The 24,400-nt window shown below is 45.9% G+C and overlaps 2 long non-coding RNA genes across 5 annotated transcripts in view; one reads left to right on the top strand and one right to left on the bottom strand.

The window, feature by feature from the left end:
• Positions 1 to 24,400, top strand: part of LOC124183633 — a 184,667-nt gene that overhangs the window by 129,200 nt on the left and 31,067 nt on the right. The gene's annotated exons all lie outside the window — the stretch shown is intronic.
• On the bottom strand, positions 4,682 to 6,192 carry LOC124183634. The gene is made up of 3 exons (XR_006871021.1): positions 5,876 to 6,192; positions 5,149 to 5,298; positions 4,682 to 4,831 (listed from the first exon to the last, which is right to left on the bottom strand). It is a non-coding gene; the product is annotated as an uncharacterized LOC124183634 (long non-coding RNA).

Genomic DNA, 24,400 nt, shown 5'->3' with positions numbered 1-24,400 from the left:
ATTGACAGTCGTTACGACATCTCACAATCGGGCTAATAGTCCGCACCATCTTGCCGACTTTCTGTCGATTCAAGTCAAGTATTCTTTCATCCGTTGACATACACACCGAGTTCAGTTACCTAGTAATTAATTGATAGTTGACATCTCGACGAGTGTGCCAGCTGGGACCATACATTGATAACGGAGAATGTTTGAGATTTCAGACGCGCGTCTCTTCTCTGGGTTGATTTTCGAGCTAAACACAGTGACCTCGCTACGAGGTTAGGGTACAGGCAATTCAGCGACCCCTTTGGCTCGTGAAGAGATAGCCGTACGTATGCGAAGAGATAACGGTGCCCGTGCAGAACCCGTGTCAAAGTTGAGCGGCGTCGTCGGTCTGCCGGAGATGTTATCTTGGAAGATGCGTGGCGCTGCAGCGCCGCATGGCATGGCATGGCATGGCTTCGGAACGAAACGTTATCGGAAGAGGGGCAGCTGGGAGGAAGCGCGGGACACGCGTTACGCATTCGAATATTGAATTTCGAAAGCGTGCCCGTGGGGGTAGTTGAGTATTTACCTGCGCTTACGAAATCGGGTAGTGAACTCCAGGAGCGGATCCTCCTTTGACTCCGAGTAGTAATCAGTATCCGCGCCGAGGAGCCGGTCCGGGTCTAATTAAGCTCTAATTACTGGACAGCTTATACACTTCCTAATGGGCAACACGATATCCTACACCGATGGATGGATGGATGGATGGATGGATGGATGGGCGGGTAGATGGACGGATGGACGCTCGGGTCAGCCCCAACGTCGACGGAGATGCTCTTGGGTGCAAAAGGTCCCTTACCCCCTTTGCTCTTACTTCTAAAAGAAGAAACTTCGGCGTGTAAAATCGGCCCGAGGACGTAGGTACCTTTTGCACGGTGGGCATTACCGAAACAGGCGACCCGGTACACCTAGGCTAATCCATTGATACAGTAGTGACTCGTAAATCAGAGGATGAGTCGCACGAGGAACGGGGCAGACGGAGAGACGGACGGACAGATTTTCCGTATTCTTCAGCCGGAGATAAAGCGAGAGAGCTGTGCAGATAGGTGGGGTTTGAATCTTTTTTCTTTTTATTTCTTCTCGAGGCAAAAAGGGCCACTGCGGCCACGTAGCGACGCGGAGGAAGAGCTCTCGCCCTGAAAGGTAATTACTTCGTCCTATGTGCAAACAATGGAGCGGTGCCCTTTGTCCGCGTGAGAAACAAAACCTCGGTCAGTTCATGGGTCCCGGTTCCACAAGCCGTCGTGAGGCCCAAACTTATATACCTGACCAACGGGGGTATAACGTAACTGATACTCGACGGCTGGCTGCATGCCTTGCCAGACCCAACCAGATCGGACCGTGTATGTATATACGTGTCTTATAACGTCTTGTGCAATGAATTACACGAGCATTAGTCAACCTCACCATCCTTGCGCCGGGGCTGCGATTCGGTCCCGAAATCGGTGCCGCAGTGATGTGCCCCGCAAAAAGCTCTCTCTCTCTCTCTCTCTCTCTTTCTCTTTCTCTCTCTCTTTCTTGAAGGTGCATTCGAGCGACAGCAATTCCACCATGGAAACTTACCGCGGTTTCTCACCCGCGTTTCATTACCGTGTACAGACATCGCGAAACGTGGAGCTGCGGTGAGGTTTGAGTGGAATCAAGCGTGCCCGGATAAACGACGGATCATGCTGTACTTCCACCCCCAAATCTCTCCTTCGCTCTCGAGAGGGTGGAACGGTTGAGACTCTCTCTTTCTCTCTTTTCCTCTCTCTACAGCGCGCGCACCAACCATCCGAACGGTAATCGGCAATCCTGTTAGCACCGTTGACGGTGTCGACGGGACTCGCTCCTCTGGTAGCAAAGGATCATCCTTTAATCCGTTCATTCGCGTCCCCGCGCGAGAGGTACCTTTCCACCGAGTATACGAATCCCCCCCAAAAAAAAAACACCCACACAGGCCCTCGAGCAAGCGGTTCGTTTTCGTCTTCAGGTGCGCGTGACACGCGGTCGATAGGTGAGTTGAATTACAACGCGCAATGCGTTTATGGTGTCTGACTTTGGTTAGCTACCCTCGAATCACCCTTATTCGCACATTGTCTTATTACTACGGAATGAATGAAATACGGGATATCCCTTTTTTGCTCCACCTCGTTCTGCGGCACGACGACAAAGGGAATTAAGGTGTTACTCTAACCATAACCTGGTGCCAGTCATGTTCGTTGACCTGACGATCGAGGGGCGTCCCCAGATCAGGGTCAGAGCGATCGCACGCAGCATCCCCTGATCCTTGATCCTAGGAGATGGGATAAGGCGAAGGTGAGACACGGCTGAGAGTAGGTAAAAAAGAAAAAAAAAAAAAAAAAACTACAAGCGCGTAGAGCAAACTTAATAAACACATCTTACAATGTCCCGAGTGCATAAACTGCACGAGCCAGGGTACAGGAGACTGATCTATCTCCCCGGATTTGTATTATACCCGCGGGGAGAAACGGGACAATGGATAAATGAGATTTTTTGCTATACCGATTGAGATCCCTCCGCAGTGAGCATTGGGCAGAGAGAAGGGGGCAGGAGGGGGGAGGGGGGCTCCCCGGGGAGGACCCTAGAGTATATCGATGATAGGGTGCATCCCTCGGGACGAAGGGAGGGATGGATGAAGAAAGGGTTGACGGTGAAGGCTTTTAGCGCTTCTGCCAAAGCCCGTGGACTTTCAACTGCCATTGTCAACCCGTCGACACGCAATGTTTACGGATTACGTCAAACGTAAAAATCACGTTCGCCAATCAGCCTCATCCAACGTGTTGAAATGGATTCGTTGGATCGTGCCGATTATTACGGTACCGCTCAGGATTTGCCCTTTAAAATATCACGGATCCTTTCGCGCCATACTCGTCTTGGATTCAAAGCTTCATTGCTCCACGAAGAGGCGGCCGATGTTCGCCGGCACCTCATCGTCGTAACCCCTCGGGGTTGGAAGCGGCGTACGTCCTTCTCGACTACGAGAGCTCGTACATCAACCTGTCATAATTAATGGTCCCTTTTTGTGCCGCGTCTCTCTAGGATCTCAACACTTTGTCTCGACCCGCGAAGGACCGAGATCTTGCCCGATGGGCCGTTTACCATCCTCCACCCAGTAACCGACCGTCCGTTGGCTCGCGGCCGGTGGGAATCACACGATATCTGGACACCGTGACCGACAACTTAATCTCCGCGTCGCGTAAACTGAGACCAACGGTTTTTGCCATCGGTCCGTTTAACGCGCACGAACCTCTCGATTTCGAATCTCTCTCTCTCTCTCTCTCTCGCTGTGTCTATTCACTTTGCTAGAAAATTACGCGGTGGCGTTGCGTAGTTCGCACCTCAAAATCACGGTCCGCTAATATTTATCTCTGTTTTGTGCACGCGAGAATCTTTTTAAATCGGTGGTGAAAGTAATCACAGATTTTTCAGCAGAAATTTCGAACCGCTAAATCGTATTATCTTCTTAATCAGTTGATCTTTTTGAAACTGTCTTTTCTCAACTTTGCACTTCGTACTTTCGAATCTTTCTACTCATAGATATTTCATGAAAATGATTAGATAATAATTGTTTCCGGCAACTGTTTCGAGGTCTTTAACTCTTCGGTGAAAAATAAGGTTTTATAACAATGTGGATATATTTAAGAACGAGTTTATTGGCCCAGATTTTTTAAGATAGGGAGAAAAACATTGAAAAATACTGTTTTCCATTAACCTGATTAAAAACGAGTCAATCACAGAACCATTGAGCAACTTAAACCACTTCGACGATACTCGAGTGTCTCGGTTTTTGTGTCGATCGAGTCATTGACCCGGCCGATGGGCGATCAATTTTGTTGATAAAATTGCCCGGTTATCCACGAGCGTCTTCAAACAAGAGTCGAACGTTTAATTGTTTCCTGCGTTTCGCCTTGGGTTCGATTTGGACAAAGGTAAGACACGCATCCGATCGTGGTGGATTTAACGTATTCGAAGCCGGCTGTCGAGGAAGCCGTCTGACCTTTGCCACCAGCAGCATGCATATTCATACCAGGAAACAATCAGCTGTCACAATCGCTTACCGTCCATACGCTCAACTCGATCGTGGATAATTTCCCTGATGAATTGCGAGTCGTGACTTCGGTCGAATCCCCGTGCGACAAAAAGTGAGAACCGCGATTGCACGATCGGAACGATCGGTAACAGCTAGAAAACTAATTTTCATTTTCTACCAAGAACTATATTTTTCGATTGCGGTAAAAGATGAAAACAGTCAAGGAATGAGCGGCAAACGGGACTGAAAGTTTCTCTCGGTGCATGTAATTGAAATCGTCGAAGCGGTTCGTCTAGCGATAAGAAGGGCGACACTTGGTCCAAAATTCTTGTTACCGCCTTCTCTGATTCTCGCAAGATCGGATCTTCCTCCGAGACCTCGAGCACTAACCAGAATCACGATCGCGAACCCTGACACGACGCCGTCATCACGGGCTTCACCCGGGTGCTAATCATTGGACTGTGAGCAACGCGGAAGCCATTAGCCATATGGCATATGCCTGGCTGCGCGTCGTTCCGTCCATTCGCATCTAAACACGTTCGTCTTGAGGAGAAGAGGCGTCGAGATGAGATGAGACGAGACGAGCGTCAGGGGAAGAGCCACGCATTCACTGAACATCCGTGATTCGAGTGAGGTGTAAATGCTTCGCTGCATCACATCTCGTTCGTCGTCTTACTTCTTTTTTACTTTTCGTCACCGTACAAGAAAAGAATTGGCTTCGGTCGAAAATCAATCTTTCGAATTTCAACCAATCTTTGGGTTTTCGAACATCTGGAATCCGGAAAACAGGGTTTCAGACAAACTCCCGCTAGATGAAAATATTTTAAACTTACAGGATTTTACAATCAAATGATTATAGGCATGAAAGATTGCCGTGTCTTGTTTAATTTGAACTTCCGGTTCTACCGGAAATAAATTGATTCTCAATGTTTAACCGACATACCCATAATTTTTTCGCCATGTTACTTTTTCTGAATAAGCGATTATGTTTTTCCCAGTTTATAGATTTATTTTCAAAAAACGTATAAAGCTTTCTTTTTCAGAAATTTTTATTTCTCAACTCTTCTTTTAAAACTTTTTCACTCAACCGTTTTCCAGATCACTGCGAAAGTCTGTCGGATTGCTTCCCTTCTTCTTGAAAATTGCCGGTAGTTTCATTCTCCGGCTAACCGGACTGCTTGAATTTTTCCTCTTCATCATTTCGTCCTTAAAAGAATTATTAGCTATCCAGTACTTTTCTGCAAAGTAGGCACAGATATGTATATAATTTTTAGTTCTATTCTCAAAGCTAATTACGATCTGGATCGCCGCCGTGATATCCTAAGATTTTCGAGGGTCAAGCGAGTCCGTTATTCCGAGTCGAAACGGTGATCACCATTCAACCGTGACAGTGTAAGAATGCAACAAGGGGTAAAAAAAAATAGTAATAAAAAAAAAAAAAAGATTCGCTCAGCCGAGTATAATAAAAAGTTTTGATATATGGACAGCAAAAATAATTTTACAACGACGGGGAATTGCTTCTTTCTTGGAATAACGAGCTCCCGGCTAAGCCATAAGCTAGCAAAGAATTTCTATGGAATTGTAAAGTTACCGTCAACCGCAATTCGAGCGAAATATATTCACTCACGCGTCTTGTAAGATCGGCAACTTATTTTCGTTCGAGAGACGGACATTTCTGTGAGCGAATTCGCGCCTCGTGAATTAATTTATTATCGCACCACCGGACTGAGAGGCTGGGAATTTCTATTCTCGGTATGTCACCATGTATAACCGGTACTTTTCTATGACGTTTGAGAAAGAATTAGACGATCGTACTTGTTCTACTGCCACTTGTTGCTTGTTCGGTTTCAGATACGTGTCACGTGGTTCTTCTAGCGTTTGCCTACAAAGGTCGTCGTCATCGTCATATGAGTGAGCAAACGAACGAATGGCGAAGCAATTTTTTTATCTTCTTCTTCTCTTTCTCTCACCTTGTTTTCTTCTTATTATTTTCTCTTCATTTTTCGTCTTCTCAGACACGGCGTGATATTATATACCGCGTAAAGATGAATCGGCGAGTATCTTCTCGCAGTTATAAATATACACCGTATAGCTGTTGCGCAGGCATGGTTCGTACAAGAGGCGTCGGATAACGACGCTGAAACACAACCCACATCCTTAGATTAATACCGGTGCATTAATCTTCGTCTTAATTAATAATATACAAATTATCCAGCCTTTCCTAATTAAGCGTGTCTTCTCTCAGCTACGCAGTAGATGTTTTCCCCCCTCTCTCACTCACCGCATCCCCAGAGTCGGTTCCTTGCTCGCGGTGTCGAAATCGCCGACCGCGTTACACGGCCAATTATTTGCAGAGCCACCGAGAGTGGGTGCTGTTTGTATTGTGTACGTATAAATTAGGTATACATTCATTCCCAACACGCGATATCAAAACCCTTGGAATCAACACTCGGGATGAAATTACTTCGTCGTCTCATTCCCGATGAAAAGTCGACTTCATTTTTCTACCGGATGCACGAAACGTTCCAAATAGTTATAAACATGAAACTTGAAACCTAGGAAGGTAAAATCAAAAAGTTATACCGCGGTTGAATCTGTGTAACGTTTGTTATTCCAAGTTAAATAACTAGTTTAATGCCTCGTAGCACCGGTGCTGTCCTTAACTGTATAGCGATAGGATCAATGTCACGGGTTTACCAAACAATTCCGATTGGAACTAACGCAATCAATTCTCTTTTACCGTGGCAGTGATCGCTCGCTGTACAAAAAACAGGTAGATAAATACCTAGCGGCACCGAAGGAGAGATCGAGAGTGAGAAGATAGAGAGAGAAATATCTGGCGGGGGGGGGGGGGGGGGGGGGGGAGAACTGAACAACAGCGAGCTAATCAATCTCGAGGTGTGTATGTAGGTATGATAATACCCAGGGTGCAGCGTGTTGACCGACCAGACACAAAAGCCGCGACCAGCGCAATACTGTTTTCAACGGGCAGACGTGACGCGGCATTTTGCCACGGACTGCACTCGAGGCGGAATTTCGAATTCGGATGATCTGCGTGGTCTACGAACCCTGACGAAAAGGGGTCGCTCTTTCTAACCCGTTCCGGAGCAACAAGTTGGCATCTAAATTGACCGCGGCATCGCAGCATCTTGAAAAGTGAAAACCAAATTAACTCGTACGCTACGCAGTGGGGTAAAAACGACCCCAATATATGTTAATTTGATCGAAGATGAGTAATGAAATATCGTATAAATCGTTAATTCATTCTTTTTTCAAAAATTTAACCTCTTTCACTCGAGTAAATGCCTTTTTTTTCAACGTCCAGTAGCTCCGTATTTTCTTTGTTTTTCTTGAATATCTGTGACTTGAGAGTTACTCGGCCAATTTTCACCTCAAAATATTGAGAAATAATCGAGTCATGATTTTTCGAGTAGAACGAAAGGCGTGCGGCGTAAGGGTTGAGAAAATAAAGACATTGAGGAGATGAGAGGAAGAAGAAATGATTTCTCCGAAATGAGGAAAGAGGGAAGAAAACAGCTCCGACAAGTGATTCCGTGGTCGCAAAGTTCACTCGATATACGTTGCGGCGTCAAAACATGGACAACAATTGACTCGATATCGTCGCGAGTATGTAAAGTTGCTAATATTCATTCGGGAATTCCCCCTGTGTGATCAACACGCGTGTTACGCGATAATCCTCTCTTCTCTCGTATTTTTCCCCTCTCTTACTTCGTGCGCGCGCGTGCGCGAGTCTGTTTTATTGGAGAACGCCGCAGCGGTGCGTAACGTTTCGGGCTTGTTAAGAGCACGCATGGTGTCACATATCGAAAGTTGCACGGGGCCCAGCGGGAGTCACATATTCGAGTAGCTTATTGCCGAGGTGTTGATCTGGCAGAACTAATTTGTACAAGCTCAGTCCGATGCCTTCCCTCAATACCGCGCTAACAAGAGCGCGCGCCTCTTTAACCATTCTAAAAGCGCGGGGATCGCATCTGCTCGAGAGATCCGCGGCTCTCCAGGCACTTCAACGGAGCCTTCAGACCTTCCATAACCTGACCCGTTCTCCCCTCAGGATGCCCGGCGCGCGCCGTTGCCACGGAGATGAGCCCGTGTATCCATCCATTCGAAGCCAGTGGTAATCGGCTAAGCCTTCGTGCGACAAGACCATTATTAAAAACCCGACAGCCCCCCGCGTCATGCTCGATATTCCCACATTGTGCGGCTATGCCCAAGGCTCAATTTGCCGGAAAGAGTCGCCTTTCTTCTTCGCCTTCTACGCCCGTTTTTAACGCGCTGAAAAACATCGTGTGCGGTTCCCGACCGTTGCGGGGGCTGAGTTTGCGACCTTTATTAGTCGTTATTACGCTCTTGTTACCTGGTCGCCTTCACCAGCCACACTCGATTAACCAGATTCAATCTTCGTCCAGCCTCCCCTACTACCGCCCAACCTAACTCGCCTAATAACAGGCTCCAATGGATAGAATGCTAATGATTTCATGCCGTAAAATAATAGACGGACCCCCTTATTTGGCAATGTCGCATATTGTATATTCGAGCTTTACGAGTCAGGGTTGGGATCAACGTATGCCGCGCCATAAAACTCCCCATGGAACACGAGAGCTGGTTCCCACCGTGGAAACACGGACTTCTTGGGTACGCCTGAATCTGGATCAGAATCTACTCTTCATCGGATTGCGACGGGTTTTTATCACCTTGGTATCAACGAAGCGTGCAGACTTCCGAAGGAAACTATACTGTTATTGCAAGGTGAATATCGGAACGATAGCAATCGGATTTACGCGTATCTACCCCGTAACATCAGCAGAGAGCGTAAGTGAGCATGCAGGAGCGATCAAGACGTGTGGAAAACCTCCGGCACCTGCAACCATTCGTAGTAACTAACGCACACATTCGTATTGTAAAATATCCGTGTATACGCAGGCATGGATCTGCTCCGGGGCTAAGAAATCTAAGCACCAACGAGAATGTAAACGGGTTTTATGGTCGGCGTGTTCCTTCCAGATGTTAACCACTTACCGAACGCAAATTGCAGGCTGTGTAACCACCATTGGCTACTCGCTTTGTAATAAGTTTCGATTGCCGAGGAATCAATTACGGACTCATTTTACTGACCATTACTGCACAATGAGCTGCGCCCAACTTCTATCTCATACTCTGACCGTGAAAGAAACCTTGCCGCGTATCTTTTCTATCGGTATTCATTCATTCTTCGAAGCAGCCAATTGTCATTGACGTCGACGAAAGGAGGATTCAATTATTCGTTTCTGAGCCGAACGACATGCCTACAAATATACGTGCCAATTGCGAGATCAATCAGTCGCGTTGTTAAGTTTTCGCCGGTTGGTACAACAGGCAGAAAGAGATGAGAGGAATTGTTTCGATGGATGAATTCGGTTGTCAGAGAGGCGGGCAAGAGGATAGCCGTTGTCTAGAGGATAAGATTAGTAAAACAATATGCCATCACTGCTTCCAGTGTCTTTGGAAGCGAGTGAATATCCAGGAGGAATATCAATCGAGGAAATTTACGGGCAGGACAACCGACGACTACATTCCTTGAATAAATTACGCTTCATCCAGGAACGCAATCACAGTCGCATTCAAGACGCCATTCGGCCAAAGAATAATTTCCTTCCTTTTTACTCCACTTATTATCGTCACCGTCTTTTCTCGCTATCCTGCAGTTGTTTGCGTGTCAATTTCTTCATTTCTTCATGGCATGCTTAATGCTCTTCGAGGCCATTTTAGTATCGGTTTTCAGCATCTTGGGGTAGCATTACGGAGAATTCTCGGTATTAGCTTTTCAAAAAAGTTTCTCATAGTTCTTCGCATACCAATTATTGGATGCAATGCTGAGTGTAGAAAAATGACGGTGTTTATTTCGAGGATCTGCAAAGTAACCCCTCAAGTCAAACATTCCCTAACTCCATGACAAGAAGAGGTTGGAAATCATTGACTGCGTGTTAAAAACTTCACTGTGAATGGCTGTCAGCATTTCTAGGTTGGTCACAAAAACATTTTCCTCAATTTCCATATTTATAACACACCTACTGACGTTTGGTTTCCAGACGTTACCCGCGTTATCAGGCCAGCCTGTAATTCTTTATCTCGAATACATTTAGTGCTGCTCATTAAAGAACTACCGGGAGAGAAGACCGATAGCGAACTGAGTTATTACACTGTAAAGTAAACTGCGCCGCCACATCACCACTGCCTCAGTCCGTCGTCTGTTTAGACCCGCCTCTCGTCGCTCGCCATTCGAGAGGCCATCGATTGTCATATTAGCTATTCATTCCAAGGGTCTCGGGATTAATCCTACGGTTGGCGAACCCCATGGCCAGATCGTTCGCATGCTCGTGAAACTGAATCCTCAACATCGTTCACTTCGACCTTCTATTCGCCGTACGGTGCTCTGGCAGTACAGTATTTGAAAAATTGACTCAATTGGAAAATCAAAATCATGGAATATTCACGTGCCCGTGTACCTGGATAGTATTTAATCAGCACACCCGATGTGGCGTAGAACCATAGTATCGAACTCAGGCATAATCTTCCCAACCAGCTGCTCGGATCCTCAGTCATACATTATTCTCTTTGATGAACTCACTGCGGATTGGCACTGCACGCAGAATCGTCACTCATCGTCAGTTTTTACATTCAATCAATAATTGCACATTTTTTAATCAGCCTTTTGTCCCTGTGAATAGATCGAGTCTAATAAATTCCACATGAAAGAATGATGGGGAAAATGTGACAGCAGAGACAACGGAAAAAGAACCAATTGCTCGTGGTACCAATGATTAATTTCCGCAGGTACGGTACAAGGGAAGGAACGACTGGCCGTACCTACTGCGTTTACGCTAGAAGGACTTCGCAACAGGTATGCATATTGCATACATGCAAGCTCACGCGTGAAAGCTCGGCAACCCCTGGTATTATATTGAGTTACGGATAATCCTGAACGTCGGTTCCTCCGAGGTAATTAATGTGTTTCTTGTTCGATGTTTTCTTTGGACCTGGGGGAGGGGGGATTTGCAATGATAAAAAGAGAGAGGTGGAGAGGAAGAGAGCGAGAGAGAAGAGGGTGCCCGTATAAGGATAAAGTATGCGCGTCCCGTCGGCCCGGTCAAACTGACCATCGCATCCTCAGGAAGAGGGTCTATCCTAGTCGGTGCATTTCTTTCTCACACTGCGCCCTTGCGCCGGACATCTGGACACGGGACAGCTGTCCAGGGGTCCACCCAGGGGTCCGAAGAGGGTAGAAGAAGAGGAGTAGTTCACTTCGGCGAGGAATCGTCTAAGCAAATCTCGAGCCCAAACGAGACGATCAAAAGTCTTCCGAGCTCTCTTACGGGCATAATAATATTTCCCATTGACAATGGGGATTCCACGGGTGAAAATACAGATTTCTGGAGGCTAGGCAAGGGGTCGATGAGATACCCGTGTGACCCTCGTTCTAACTTTTACCGGAAAATATTTTCTCACCGCGCAACCGTGATGTTAGGAAAACGATGTCGTTCGTATTGCGAAAACCATTTTCTATTTTAATCAAACGTAAAATTCTAAGGGAGCTGCGCGTTCGTGGCGTGGCTTGACTTCCTGCGCCACCCACGGGGAGCGACGGACCTCCCTTCTTGGTAGTTTTCGAAAACCCTGACACTTGTCCACCCACGTTGCCTGCGGAGGCGTTTCCGCCCTTCGCTACCTGTTGGGGCTACTAGATTTTAGTGAAAGCCCGAGGTCTTATGGAAATTAAATGGCTACTGGCAATTAGCATATTTTTAAATTCCCGAGAAATCTCCCGTCGGGAGTATTCGGAACGATTGCAGTGTGTGTTTCGGTATGAGTGGTGCACTTCGGTTCTCCGTCCTCACGCGTGCTTTCCCATTTTTTTTTTTCTCTCTAATGCAAACCAGTGAAGTTCTTGGCTTCTCTTCACTACATAGATACAACAATAAACAGTGTTTTTAACGATTCTTTATATTGTGACTAACAATTGATGGACGGTTATTTTCGTTGGGTTTTTCTTCTCTTGACACGAGACACGTGTGCTCCAGAATTTTTCTGTGCTCTCCGTAGCCCTCCTCGACTTCCACAAGTTCAGATAATTCACCGTTAAACTCGTAGCATAGGTAGGCACGTGAAAACGGTTACATTAACGCGCTCTATGCGGCAAAAAATTACAGGATCCAGCTTCTTCAAATTTATTGTGTCTACATAATGTGCTACAGAGTGATGAACAAGTTGGAGAAAGAGAGAAGTAGAAATTACCAACCATCGCACGCATCAATCTTTAACCAGTTATGCCAATGCCAATGCTCTGGTGCAACGGATTCGCAGTAGTGGACAGTGTCCAGTACGTCCCGTCCAGGGAAACTGGTTCCTCTCAGTCTGTGCGGGACGTCCCGAGGCAGGGCTGTTCTCGTGGGATCCGACCGGCAGGAACTTGATTTCGAATTTTCATCGCCGGTAAATGCATACAATATATGTGATAGAACGGCGTGGAACGGAAAAGAACAAGTCGATCCTGATTTCGGCCCACCTCGAGTAACTCGTTTCCAGTTACGGGTCGTCCCAGTCGCCGGTTCTATTCCTTGACCACCGCAGGATCCCGCGATGGACGTTGACAGTGCCTCGAACCTCCTAAAAGCGTCCCAGGACCTCGTACATAGGAGGTCACAAACGGTCGCCAAGACCGGCAACATGTGACGCCACTTTCAGATGGAATAATTAAGTCGACAGAGTCTTAGCAACGATGGGTACCTATCGTTGAACACTCGAGAAGCGACGCTTACGTGGCTTCTAGAAATGTCTTGGATCGATTGAAAATCGTCGCTACGCTAACTTTCCAGCCGATTGGGTCATCAGCGATTTTTTCACCGATCACACTTTGTGGCAACGGTTTCTACCAAGATTAACCTCAAATGTTCCGTGTGTCGAATTTGTGTTTTCCTGCAAGTTGACCCAGGCCAAGGTTCGGGCTTGACATCACACGGTCCACTTGAACCGTGTAATTTGAGCCGAATCAGAGTGTGGAAGCGAGAGAGATGAGAGGAGAAATGGTGTGGTAAAAAATTTCTGCCAGATCCTGCGGTGTGTTGTAAAGTGCGAGTCGAGTCCCGGGTGACGTGTCAGCGTTGTAGACGACCCGTGGAATGGTTCAGGCATGGTGGTTCAGAGTTCCGAATTTTGCGATAATTACCCAACGACCCCAGGCCCTGTCCACATGGTTTGCATCAAACAGCGAACCGCTTGGCCTCCTCGGACCGAAAACAGAAGTAGAGAAACAGAAACGACGAGGCTTGGTGCGGTCGTGTTTTGAAACGAAGAGTAAGTCGACTTGTCGCGCGTTGTAAGCTCGTTTCATCAAATTACTGGCGTATGTTGTAACGCGTTCTCAGAACGTTGGAGCGCAAATAAGAAATATAGTAGCAAGAGAAAAAAGAAAATTTCCATAGTTTTTGTTCGAACCACTGCGCCTGGAATAAAAATGCGTACATACGCCGTCTGCGCAAGATACTAATTCCTATTGCGCTGATGTATGTACGTTGTGTACGGTACTAATGGTGAGAAAAAGCGGGAGTCTTCGTGTCAACAAGCCTGCTCAATGTGCGTCGGAACATAACGTTGATGTGTGTAATTAATGAGATAAATACCATCAGTCAAGTATACGTGTCCACTTATCATTCGCAGAATAAGTCGATAATTTAAAATGTTTTTATACTAAAATATTATTACACACATACGCGCGAGTGTCGCTTACATAACCAGCCGCTATCGCCATCACTGCTATCGCCAGCCTCGTGTGGAAATGTTTCACCAACGATATTACAACGCTGCGTTAAAAGATTAATAACACACGATAACGTGCGGTTAAAAACATACGGTTTGATTCAAGGAAAGTAGAACTGCACTAAACAGAGAAAAGGAGACCTCGGAAATGGTTCATTCCCACAGGATTACCGCATACGTGAAGTGTGCCTCCGGTAGCGAATGCCGCATTATTCCTCCTATCTATCGCCTAATGTTGCGGAAGAGCCCCGAGAGGTTATAAATATATTGAAAATGGAGTGAAACTCGATCGTGGGAGTCGATCGTTCGGCACTCAAGATTTCGAAGGAGCGGAAGAGAGACCGGACCCACTCCATTATGCCCCATAGGATCCTTTATTTCTTCGCCGCGTCTGGTCATTGTCGGATCGCATGCTCTGCGGTATCCTGGTCCATGCACCCACATGCACTCTACCGGAGTATTGTGCGACTTTCGAGCATTGTGCCGACGCACACGCAGCACCATCCTCGAGGACTCTCTTATTCCGAAGCCGCTATTCACTCCCTGACCTTGTTTGTTTGTTGCGTATCCTTGTCAAAACACCCGCTACACCGACGCTACAGGGTGCTAAACATTTCCTAGTTGTTGGCCCCGGTTGACCATTGTTATGTGGTCAGTGTACGAGGTCGGGCGTTCCTCGTTCGTGGGGGGTTCTTAATGTGACCAGGATGCGTGGGTTTACGTCCGAGGTCGGATTCCACCACCTGTTAATGCCGACGAGAGAAAAATGACTTTGATAATGTCTGGAAGATCGTTGGTTGGTATTGGAATTACGAAATTCATATTCCGTACATGCGATCTCCGATCGTTACGTACACCGTGTATAATTGCGATGATTTATCAAGCCCGTTTTCCTGTCTCATCAGCATCGTCCTCGTATATAATAAGAGTCAAGGGGTATACGCATACGCCTCCGATTTATTATCGCGTATCTCTTATTCCATTTGTTTTTTATCGACCAGTAACTAGGCGATGATTATAATTATTCTCCGGGACCCCAGTCCGTCGATTAAACAAGTTATGATCCGCACTTTACAGTATCAAACCTCGGGTGGACGCTCATTTCTATCTTTCACCGTACATACTGACGTAAAAAATTCTGCTTGTACTCTTCAAGCTACCGCACGGACGTAGAATGCGTCCAGTCTTCGAAGGGATGAAAACCGACGTCCGCAAAGTCGGACGTTGAGTTGGCTGGTTTAACTCGGTCGAGACTTTCTTCCGAATAGGATGATTTTCACCGTGCCTACCAAAGAGTGAAAAGCAGAATCCCGATCGAAGAGCCCCAGCCATGCGAAGACGAGGCCATACCCTCGAGTCACGAGTCGCGGTGAATTTGATTTCCGTCGACGGGTCACAGTGGGAGATATACTACCGCGAGTGACAGGATATGGGAAACTCTGTGGGTCCGGCTGCGTAAACTTGGGGCTGCGGTTCGTCCCCCTGCAGGCTTTGGTCAGGCCGAAGAGCCGAGGCGACCCTTGCTCGTCCGACACGGTTCATAAACGTTTTAAACAAAATTCGGAAAATCTGAATCCGGGAGAGAAAGAAACGTAAGAAGGGAGAGAAAGGTGGAGGGAAACTTCGGTCCGAGGTGTGCGACGCTTGTTAATAACGAGGTACGTAGGTACCTGCTTTCTCTCTCTCTCCTTTTATCGCATGGTCAAACCAAAACCAACACCAGACCGCATGTGGTCCGGGCTGCATGGGCTTCTCGGATCTAACAAGATTCGTTCTTCGGATTATTTCCGCATTTGCACCATGTGGGAAAACCGCTTCGTCTATGGAATTTACTTATGGATTTTCTCAGCTACGTGGCTCTCGTTGTAAGGTAGCTACGCGTACGGGTGAACGACGGCTTCATAAACTCGGAACGAGATGCGCGTAGCTCGGTTGCTTTGAATTTTACCATTTATACAAGTCTCAAAATGACCTCGTGATATAATTTATACCTCGTTAATCGTGACTTGAAACTCCGTCTTTTGACAGGCTTCGTAAGTCGCGATGTGTCATCGTTTTCAAGAGGCGAGATGTGCCGGTCAGACCTTTTTTGAAACAACCTGAAACTCGCTGGAAACTCAAACACTCGCTTTACGATGTTCAAAGAGCAGCGTAAATAGTCATTTTTCTTTGTCGAAAATACTGGGACACCGATTTGGAATATATTCAGCACAATATTGTGATCACGATCAAAGATGCGAAATATCGCTTTGGCTTCTGGCCAATCGAAATCGTTGCGAAAACTTCGGTTTTAAATCACCGTCGAAGCAATTCTGACGAGTAACAAAGCTGTAATTTCGAGTCTTTTAAAGACGTGCAGAATGTTTGAAGACTCATATCTACTAGACTGGATTATTGAAACGATGAATTCCTACCTGACGTTAAACGTTCTTGCTTAAAGTCAGACTTACTCATCCACATTCCTTGCTTCTCGAGTCCTGATCGTAAAAAAATGAATGATTCAAAAAACAAGTGACAAGGGTAGCGCGGATTAGTCAATCAACTGTGGTTGGTCTGGTCGTGATCTTGTCTGAGTACACTCGGGTCAGATTATGACCGATGATCGGTCTGCGATCGTAAAACGGGATGATAACTCAATCGTCGCTGTGTAATTTGACTTGAAGTGGGCTAAGGGGATGCAACGCGTAGCACGAGATATAAACTCGATATATACTCGAGGTTATTTATGAGGGTTTATCAGATCACACCACTTCACGCGGATATTGGGTTAGGTACGTGAACGCACGATACAAATGTGCATTTCAGCTTCTTGAGCCGTCGTTATGACATCGTTAAATCATCGTTAATGAGGAGCGTGTTAACGGTATTGATATCGCATCTCCGTTCAGAGGCCAGACATTGGCGTTTTTGAGATAAGATCAAGAGGGTTGAGCGGAGTGACTAACGTTATGTTATAAAAAAACGTAAAACCGGGGCAGCGGAAAACAGTTTCATATTGTATATACCACATTACGGGGTGCACTTGAAGAAATATTTTTCCATTATTTTTCCATTGACGAGGCTAACCGCTCGGCAATAATTTCCGCCCTTCGAGAAAATGAAGTAAAAAAAAAAAAAAAAAAATGTGGGAAAACAAACGGAAAAAAGAATCGACTCCCCGTGCACGCTAAAAATCTAAAGTATTATTTCTTGCTGCTATTTCAACGATTCGAAACCCTGATATAACGCGCGTATAGGTATACGTATAGGATAAGTCACTGCAAGCATTCATCGCGGTTACTTATGATTTTGTATCGCTCCATTTAACGCTATAGCCGTTACCAGACCAAAACGTTATTTCTACCACAGCTCACCCTCTTTTCGAACGACACTCGATCAACGATCAAACGTCAAACTCTCTTTCTCTTATTTCGGAATAACATCATCGTCTTGTTTAAAAATTTCTTATAATTATCATTAATCCAAGTAAATTCATTCGTCGGAGACCGTCGCACTCGTATGTCGTTATTTGGTAATTTCTAGTCATTTGAACGAGGGTGGTGCATTTGGTCCGCCTCGTGTTTTTCATTTCTTTCCCTTTTTCCCCGTTCCACTCTCTTCGTCCTTTTTCTCTCTACCTCCCCTCCCCCTCTCTTCCCCGCCGAAACACATTAAATTAAGTTACGGTCCGTGGATTTTTAACGCAGTTATGGGAATTCGAAAGTTATTTATGTTCCTGGCGGAGTGACACACGATAGCGGTAAGGACTACCACCGATAGTGATTCGTACGTATAACCCACTCACACATATTCAACCAAGATCGCACGGTGTGCTCCATGGGATAGACGTTGGGGGAAAAAAAAAAAGTGAAAAGAAGAGAAACAGAAGAAGAATGAGTAAGACTGGAACTAGGGAAACCATGCTCGAGTTTTCAACGTCAAATGGTCATAAAACTCGGCGCATATACTTGTGTACGTATTATATGATACATACATGCACTGCAGACAAATATTTTCAACGATCATCGTACGGACAGTAACACTTGATGTGTTTTATTTATTTTTTTCTCACGCTAGTCGGACCGAAAAGATGATCCTCTCATCAAAAGTCGATAGAGACGATCGAATGGGAGGTAGTAAAATAAAATAAAAAAGCAACGGCTGCAAAATTTCTATGGTTAAAAATGGACGAAAGATAGAGAAGGAAGCATCGGAGGAATGAGGAGGGTAAAAAATGTCTCGTTCGACCCCGTGGAAAATATGATATATGCATGTCCGAAGCCGCAGGACGAGGATTAGTCAGGACGGCAGGTCCGCGTCCGTCAAAGCGCGCACCGCACTGCCTTAGAAGGGTCCTTCTTTCGAGGCAGCAGCAGGAGGGTCGCATTTTTTTTTCTACCCATTCTAAATATGCATTATCCAATTTAGTTCGATTACACGGACTAGCCCATGACGCTGGGCTGCTACCCAATTGGCCCCGTGCCTGCCTGTCTGCCTACCTTCCTTCCTTCCTTCCTTCCTTCCTTCCTACCTCTGCCTCACTTTGCTCGTCCTTTTCCTATAACCATCCTACGCTGACGAGGACGTAAAAACCTAATTTAAAAATGCTTAATAGCCGAACGTTCGACCGGCTCGAACTTATGGTATCGTATAATCGTACTCGTAAGCGTGTGCGAGTGTTTTATTGGCTCGAAAACCCGAGTGACAAAATTTCAACGACGTTCGCACGGTAATTTTTAATTCTTACGCTGCACACCTCATGCGTATAACACTGGGTGTCACAACGGGGTCGTTGGAGACTCCTGCGCATCAAAAATCATTGCGTAGAAACTGATATATCGATTCAAATATCTTGTAAAAGTTCTGGGACTCTTTTATTGTTGATCATATTTTATGGCGAATTAGTTATCTTTAGCAAATGAAATTTTGAATAAGAAAAAAAAAAAAAAAATAGGAAAATCGATCATTCTACTAGAATAATAAAATTATGATTATGTGAATTTTTAATATCTTGAGCTGCAAACTGACTAACACTCAAGCACAGATATTTATGAATAAAAATGTCAAAGTACTACGGAACGAAAAAAGGTATTTGTTTGAGTGAGTGAGGTTGAATTTTTGGAAAAAGAACGTATTAACGATTTTTACTATATTTCATTATTCATCTTGGATCAAATCAGATTATTTTGGATGTTTTTCACGTGGATTTTACGGTGAACATACCGTGGGGTCGTATTGAATCCTGTGTGCAGTGTAAGTGTTGAGAGGAAATGTTCAGTCACACAGTCGTTCAAAGTATTCAGCTCGGAATTCAGTGTCGACTGGTTTTAGTCTCTTTGCACTATAATTTGAAGATTATATTTTATGACGTTGTGAAAACCGGGAGAAAAAATTTCAGAGATTTATTGCTACTATGTATGAAGAATATTCTGGTGTAAAGAATCACGCGAGTAGCTTGTTCTAAAATTGTGTCATTTTATAGATGTTGCAAAAAAATGATTTATCCATGAGCTTGCAACAACATCTTGAAGGTTGATTCCCATCAACTCTAACCGGATTTTTTGATCCTACGAAATTTATCCTGTAAAAATCAGATGTTTCTAAACTATGATGACCGTAATTATATACTACAGTAGGGAATATCGTGCAGAATTGGATGGATCTCGAGCGATGAAGAGGTTCTCGTCCAGTATAGAAAGGGCGCCGCGTTTATCTCCATCTGGATAATTAATTTCGAAAGTTAGTCCAGAGGGAGAGAGTCACTTGCAACGGTCGATCCGAACAATAGACAGGTATACTACCCATGTATTATCGAGCGGACAGCCCAGACCGGAGGGCTGCGGATGATCCCGTAGGGCAATTGAATTCCCAGTCCATACATCCCGCGAGGATTGAAGGGAATATAGCAAATCGCTGAAACCACGGCGTAACATCAGGCGCAAGAGTCAAGGAGCGCGAGATAAGGAGATAAGGAGAAAAGGAACCGTAACGAGAGAAATCCGGTGTGGTTTTGTGCACCGTGAGTGAAAAGGGCGCGAGAGTGAAAGCGGAGGCGAGAAATTTTCGTTATTTAAAAACGAAAGCCCTCTGACCCAACACTGCAAACACGACCAGCGAACAATAATCCCCGAACACCATTCTTGTTTTCCCTCTAAAGTGGAAATTAGTCAGTGTCTGCTTTCCGCAACGTCTATTCCAGTTACGACGAATTCAACAACGATTTCACGCCCTCCCGCAGTGCTCTGGTTACCCCCCGTCGACCCAGTCGCTACGGGTCATCCGCCCGAAGTCGCCCTCGCAGGAAACCCACCAAGGTTTGGACCCTTTGCATTTATTGGGCCAGTTTTGTGGTTGATTTCAGTATTCCAGGTAATTTGTACTCCGGAAAACTGTGACACTGGATTTTCGGCATGGTCTGACCGAAGTGCAACCCAACGTGCTGCACTTTTTTTCTTCTTCTTCTTTTTCTACTTCTACTGCTGGAAAATCGTTCATTGAGTCTTCATGATCCAGAGGATAACCGGAAAGAATTCGTGACGTCGATCACCGACGAGATGCTCGAAATGATGTGAGAAAAAATAATGAGATGCTGTCGAGTTGCAAGTATTAGAAATAACTATGTTCATACTGGTCCACTGATGTCTGTAGCTTGTATGTGTGATAGGAAAGGATGGAGGACTTGCTAAATATCGAGAGTTCTCAGGCTTTATTCCAATTCGCCACGAATAGCGGTGGAAAAAGAGAAGCATAAGAAATGAGAAAGAGCTGGTTTATAGATAAAAAGAAAAGGTTGGCTTCCATCAGTTGGCCTGACACACGAATCAATTTGCTTTGACACGGTCAAGTCGTTGACACGGAACTGTGGCTCGGATCCTTTTTGTTGCACGTCACACCGTCGGCGAGACTGTACGGCTGAAAAGAAAAAGAGGGGGCAGACGGACCCGGGCCATCGCAGTAATTCTCGGTTCATTGCTGAGGATGGTGCTGCCGGCTGAGCCCCGATGCCTCTCATCCTCTGTGTGGCGTCTCGCTTTAGCGCGGCACAAAACCATAATCGACAAACAAATGACGAGCCGTAAATACATTAGCGCGGAGAGGTGCCAGAGGTGGGTGTGTCCGGTATTAATAAGCAGTCATTAGAAGACACAGCCTGCCTTCGGACAATGCGAAGCTAAGGGCGGGGGCGAAGAAAGGCCCAAGGAGAGGTTCCAGAGCCAAGCTGCGGAGAGAATCGACGCTGTAAATCTTGACGATAGATTTTACTTCGGAGAAATCGTTAGCGGTCCTCGTCGTCCTCTGCTTCCCACGTGCTAAGGTTTTTTACCGACTTTAATACCGTGCTGCTTGTTATATATTTTTGATCTAACTATTCGCTTGACGTTCATGTTCATCATGGTGGCAGATTTGCACGGAACATGACAAGTGATCGAGACACGTCACTGAACTGACGTCAATTTCACTCGGACTCTTTTATCCGAGGACATAAGTTTCACCTGAACTACGTCTTCGTCAACGCCATGGTCCAGGTGATGTTCGACCGACACCGTAACCAGTGAAAATAGTCACCTCGAGGATAGAGTTCTTTGGAAACTCTTCGTCAATATCGTTGTAGATGCACATAGTTGTGTTCAAGGAGTAAAAACAAGCGTTCTCATAATGGTAGCTTGAAAATTGTTCCATAGGTTATACGCGTAGACGATACGTGATCTTCATCAATGTATTATCAACTATTGCAAAAGTCCCGAAACGTTTAGTAAGATTTAAAGTCCGCAGAAAAATATTCCTGAAACGACTTTTTGTCTCCCTGGAATTTCGAGATACTGTTTGTTACTTTTAAGTTTCACAGTTGTCGCGGCTGACTTTGAAACGAATAAGTATATCAGAAGCCGCGCGGCCGGCGGTCGTTATCGCGGCGATAGATTAACACATCTCCAAGTATAAACTTACGCATATATACGTCTGACTCGCAGTCGCTATGTCATAACGAAAGCATCGAGACTTGCACGTCGATAAGTCCTTAATTATAACCAGTGCAAGGATCAATGATGACGAAACGATTTTCGATCGTGTACAATAACGCGAATGAAAAAGTATTTGACGCACAAGACCGTACCTACGAATCTCGAACGGGCATCGCTGTGCAGCAGCAGGGAGTCTAGAAAATTGAGTTATGACATTGACGATGGCTCGGGTAATAAATTCAAGGGGCGATTCACTTGCCTCGCTGCAGGCCGGGTATAATGCTTGTCCTAATTCACGATTCCTCGTCGAAGAAGCGCGACCGAGATGACGACGTGGCGAGGCCGCTGATAGAACGAAGGCCCCAAGGCATATTTATAAATTCATACCGCAGATGCACGTATAACGGCGCCGCTGATTCATGACATTTGATTAGAGCATTGTCGCGGCTCGCCCCCGAAGCCGCACAGAGTCCCTTCTAGTCGCCGCGTAAACCACCAACTACGCGAAAAGAGAGAATGAGAGAGAGTGAGAGCGAGAGAGGCCACGTCGCAATCACGAACCACAGCCGCAGCCTCAACCCTTACGCCGCTTTTAAAACGAGCACCTCCCCCTCCTCCCCCCTACCCTTTGTGCCACCCCCAACCCACCCAATTCATCCACACGTAGTCATTACTCCACGGTGGATGGTATCATTATTCTCTGATCCAACACTCGCCTTTCAGTCTCTGTTCAGAACGGGACACATGCGGCATGCACGCGACCACTGCGCCCTTCTGCACATTCTGCAATATGCGGGGATTGAAAGAGTTGCCTGGTACGGAAACGCCCGTTCTCCTGTTACGCGTTCACCTACCTACGAGTATAACGATGCTTTTACCAATGCGGGATATTACGCTACCCGGTATGTAAACCATAACACGGAACTTGAAACCCTTGCGAGCTGCCGGTAGGAACGTGACATTTCTAAATGCTTGGTTCAAGAAGATGAGGATGAACAAAATAAACGTCGAGACACAAATGCGATATGAGAATTCTTCGTTTCGAATGATACGCAAATTAGGCAACAAAATGAATATCGACTGGAGCGATAAGCCTTATCTACTCTCTAGTGGACCTTAAGCCCGGGAGTAAAGCTGACGCCGGCTACAGAGTATGATGAAATATCACGAAGCCGTGATAATAATATGACACGAAAATATAACAAGTAAGTTGTTGAAAACACAGATTTATCTCACAAAGTGTATTACGAGACATGGTCGAACTGGTGTTGAGCATCTTTCGTCTCTGTAGATTTCGTGCGCGGTGCATGGGTGGGTATTGAAAAATGGTTATCTTCGGTATTATTTATGTTTTTATATTTTTGCATTCGGTATCCGAAGCGAGATAACTTGAAGTAATCGCCTGCGCAAATAATAATAGCAACAACAATAATGATAATAATACCATCCCCCCCCCCTATATAAATCCGTCGCGACAAGATCAGAAACGAAATATCATCATCATCATCATCGGTATACACTTCGCGTTGATCGAAGCTCTTAAAAATAAATACTATCTGCGCCAGACCATGAAGATCCACGCTGTGACCGCGACCACGACTGACACCCATGAAGACCGTTGTCACGAACTTCGCACTGGTCTCAACTAGACTGGCCAAAGAAAGTAACAAATGGAGCACGACAACTACGAGTATGCGGTACCCCATTGTTGTATTCCCACGGGAATTCCCCTAACCTCGCGACGTCTTTTTCAAGGTAATCCAATTCTATTCTTGGAAATATTGACGGGATGTCCGTCACTCATTTCCGTGTCTCTCTGAGATGTTTCCCTCTTATTTCTTGGATAGTCAAGAAATGTAGCCGATCCACTGCTCGAAGTTCTCTGAGCCTGGGAAGGTCAGTACAACACGTCTGTTCGCGTGACAATAAATTCCGGATTGCAGTTCGGTTTTAAAGCTTCAGTGCAACTTTTGTCTGCAGTGAACGATGCTTTTTGGACGTGTTTCAATCGACTTTATCCCGTCTTACCAGACTCCGCAGCAAAGATGAAGTTATTTTCGGGCACTGGACGGCAAGGTATTCACTTAGGCACTAAGTTGCCTCGAGTCGACTGGAGAAAGTGGTTATTATTAATTCAATGATATCCTGATCTCCTGGCGGGCGCTGATGGCGCTGGGCTGTTATAGTCATAGTTGGGGTAGTCGTTGCCCGGAGCGTTAACGAGGTTACGGGCTCATCTCTCACTCGCCTACGAGTTACTAGGGCCCCCCTCGGTTCATCAGGCCACAATATTACTAATCAACGCCCGGATTGGCCCGCCGCTAAGTGGCCACGGAATTGCCAATTCACACTTCTGCGTCGCGGTCCTGAACCCAAGAAGAAGACGCCGGTCGCAGACGTTGCTAGATTTTCAACACGGTCCTACGATCCATTTATTTCTTAACTCACTGTGAAACTCGATGAAACGAGAGCCAACATGGACCGGTCCGTTTTTTGGATCCCCGCGATTTTTTCGTTCACCGCAGACGGCGTCACGTCTTTGAGCCAAGACAGTTTAGACTCGCCTATAACGCACCGATCAGATCTCTCG

Source organism: Neodiprion fabricii, chromosome 5, assembly GCF_021155785.1.
Source record: "Neodiprion fabricii isolate iyNeoFabr1 chromosome 5, iyNeoFabr1.1, whole genome shotgun sequence".
Lineage (NCBI taxonomy): Eukaryota > Metazoa > Arthropoda > Insecta > Hymenoptera > Diprionidae > Neodiprion > Neodiprion fabricii.
Note: the sequence above shows the minus strand (reverse complement) of the source record. Positions and strands in the feature narration are given on the sequence as shown.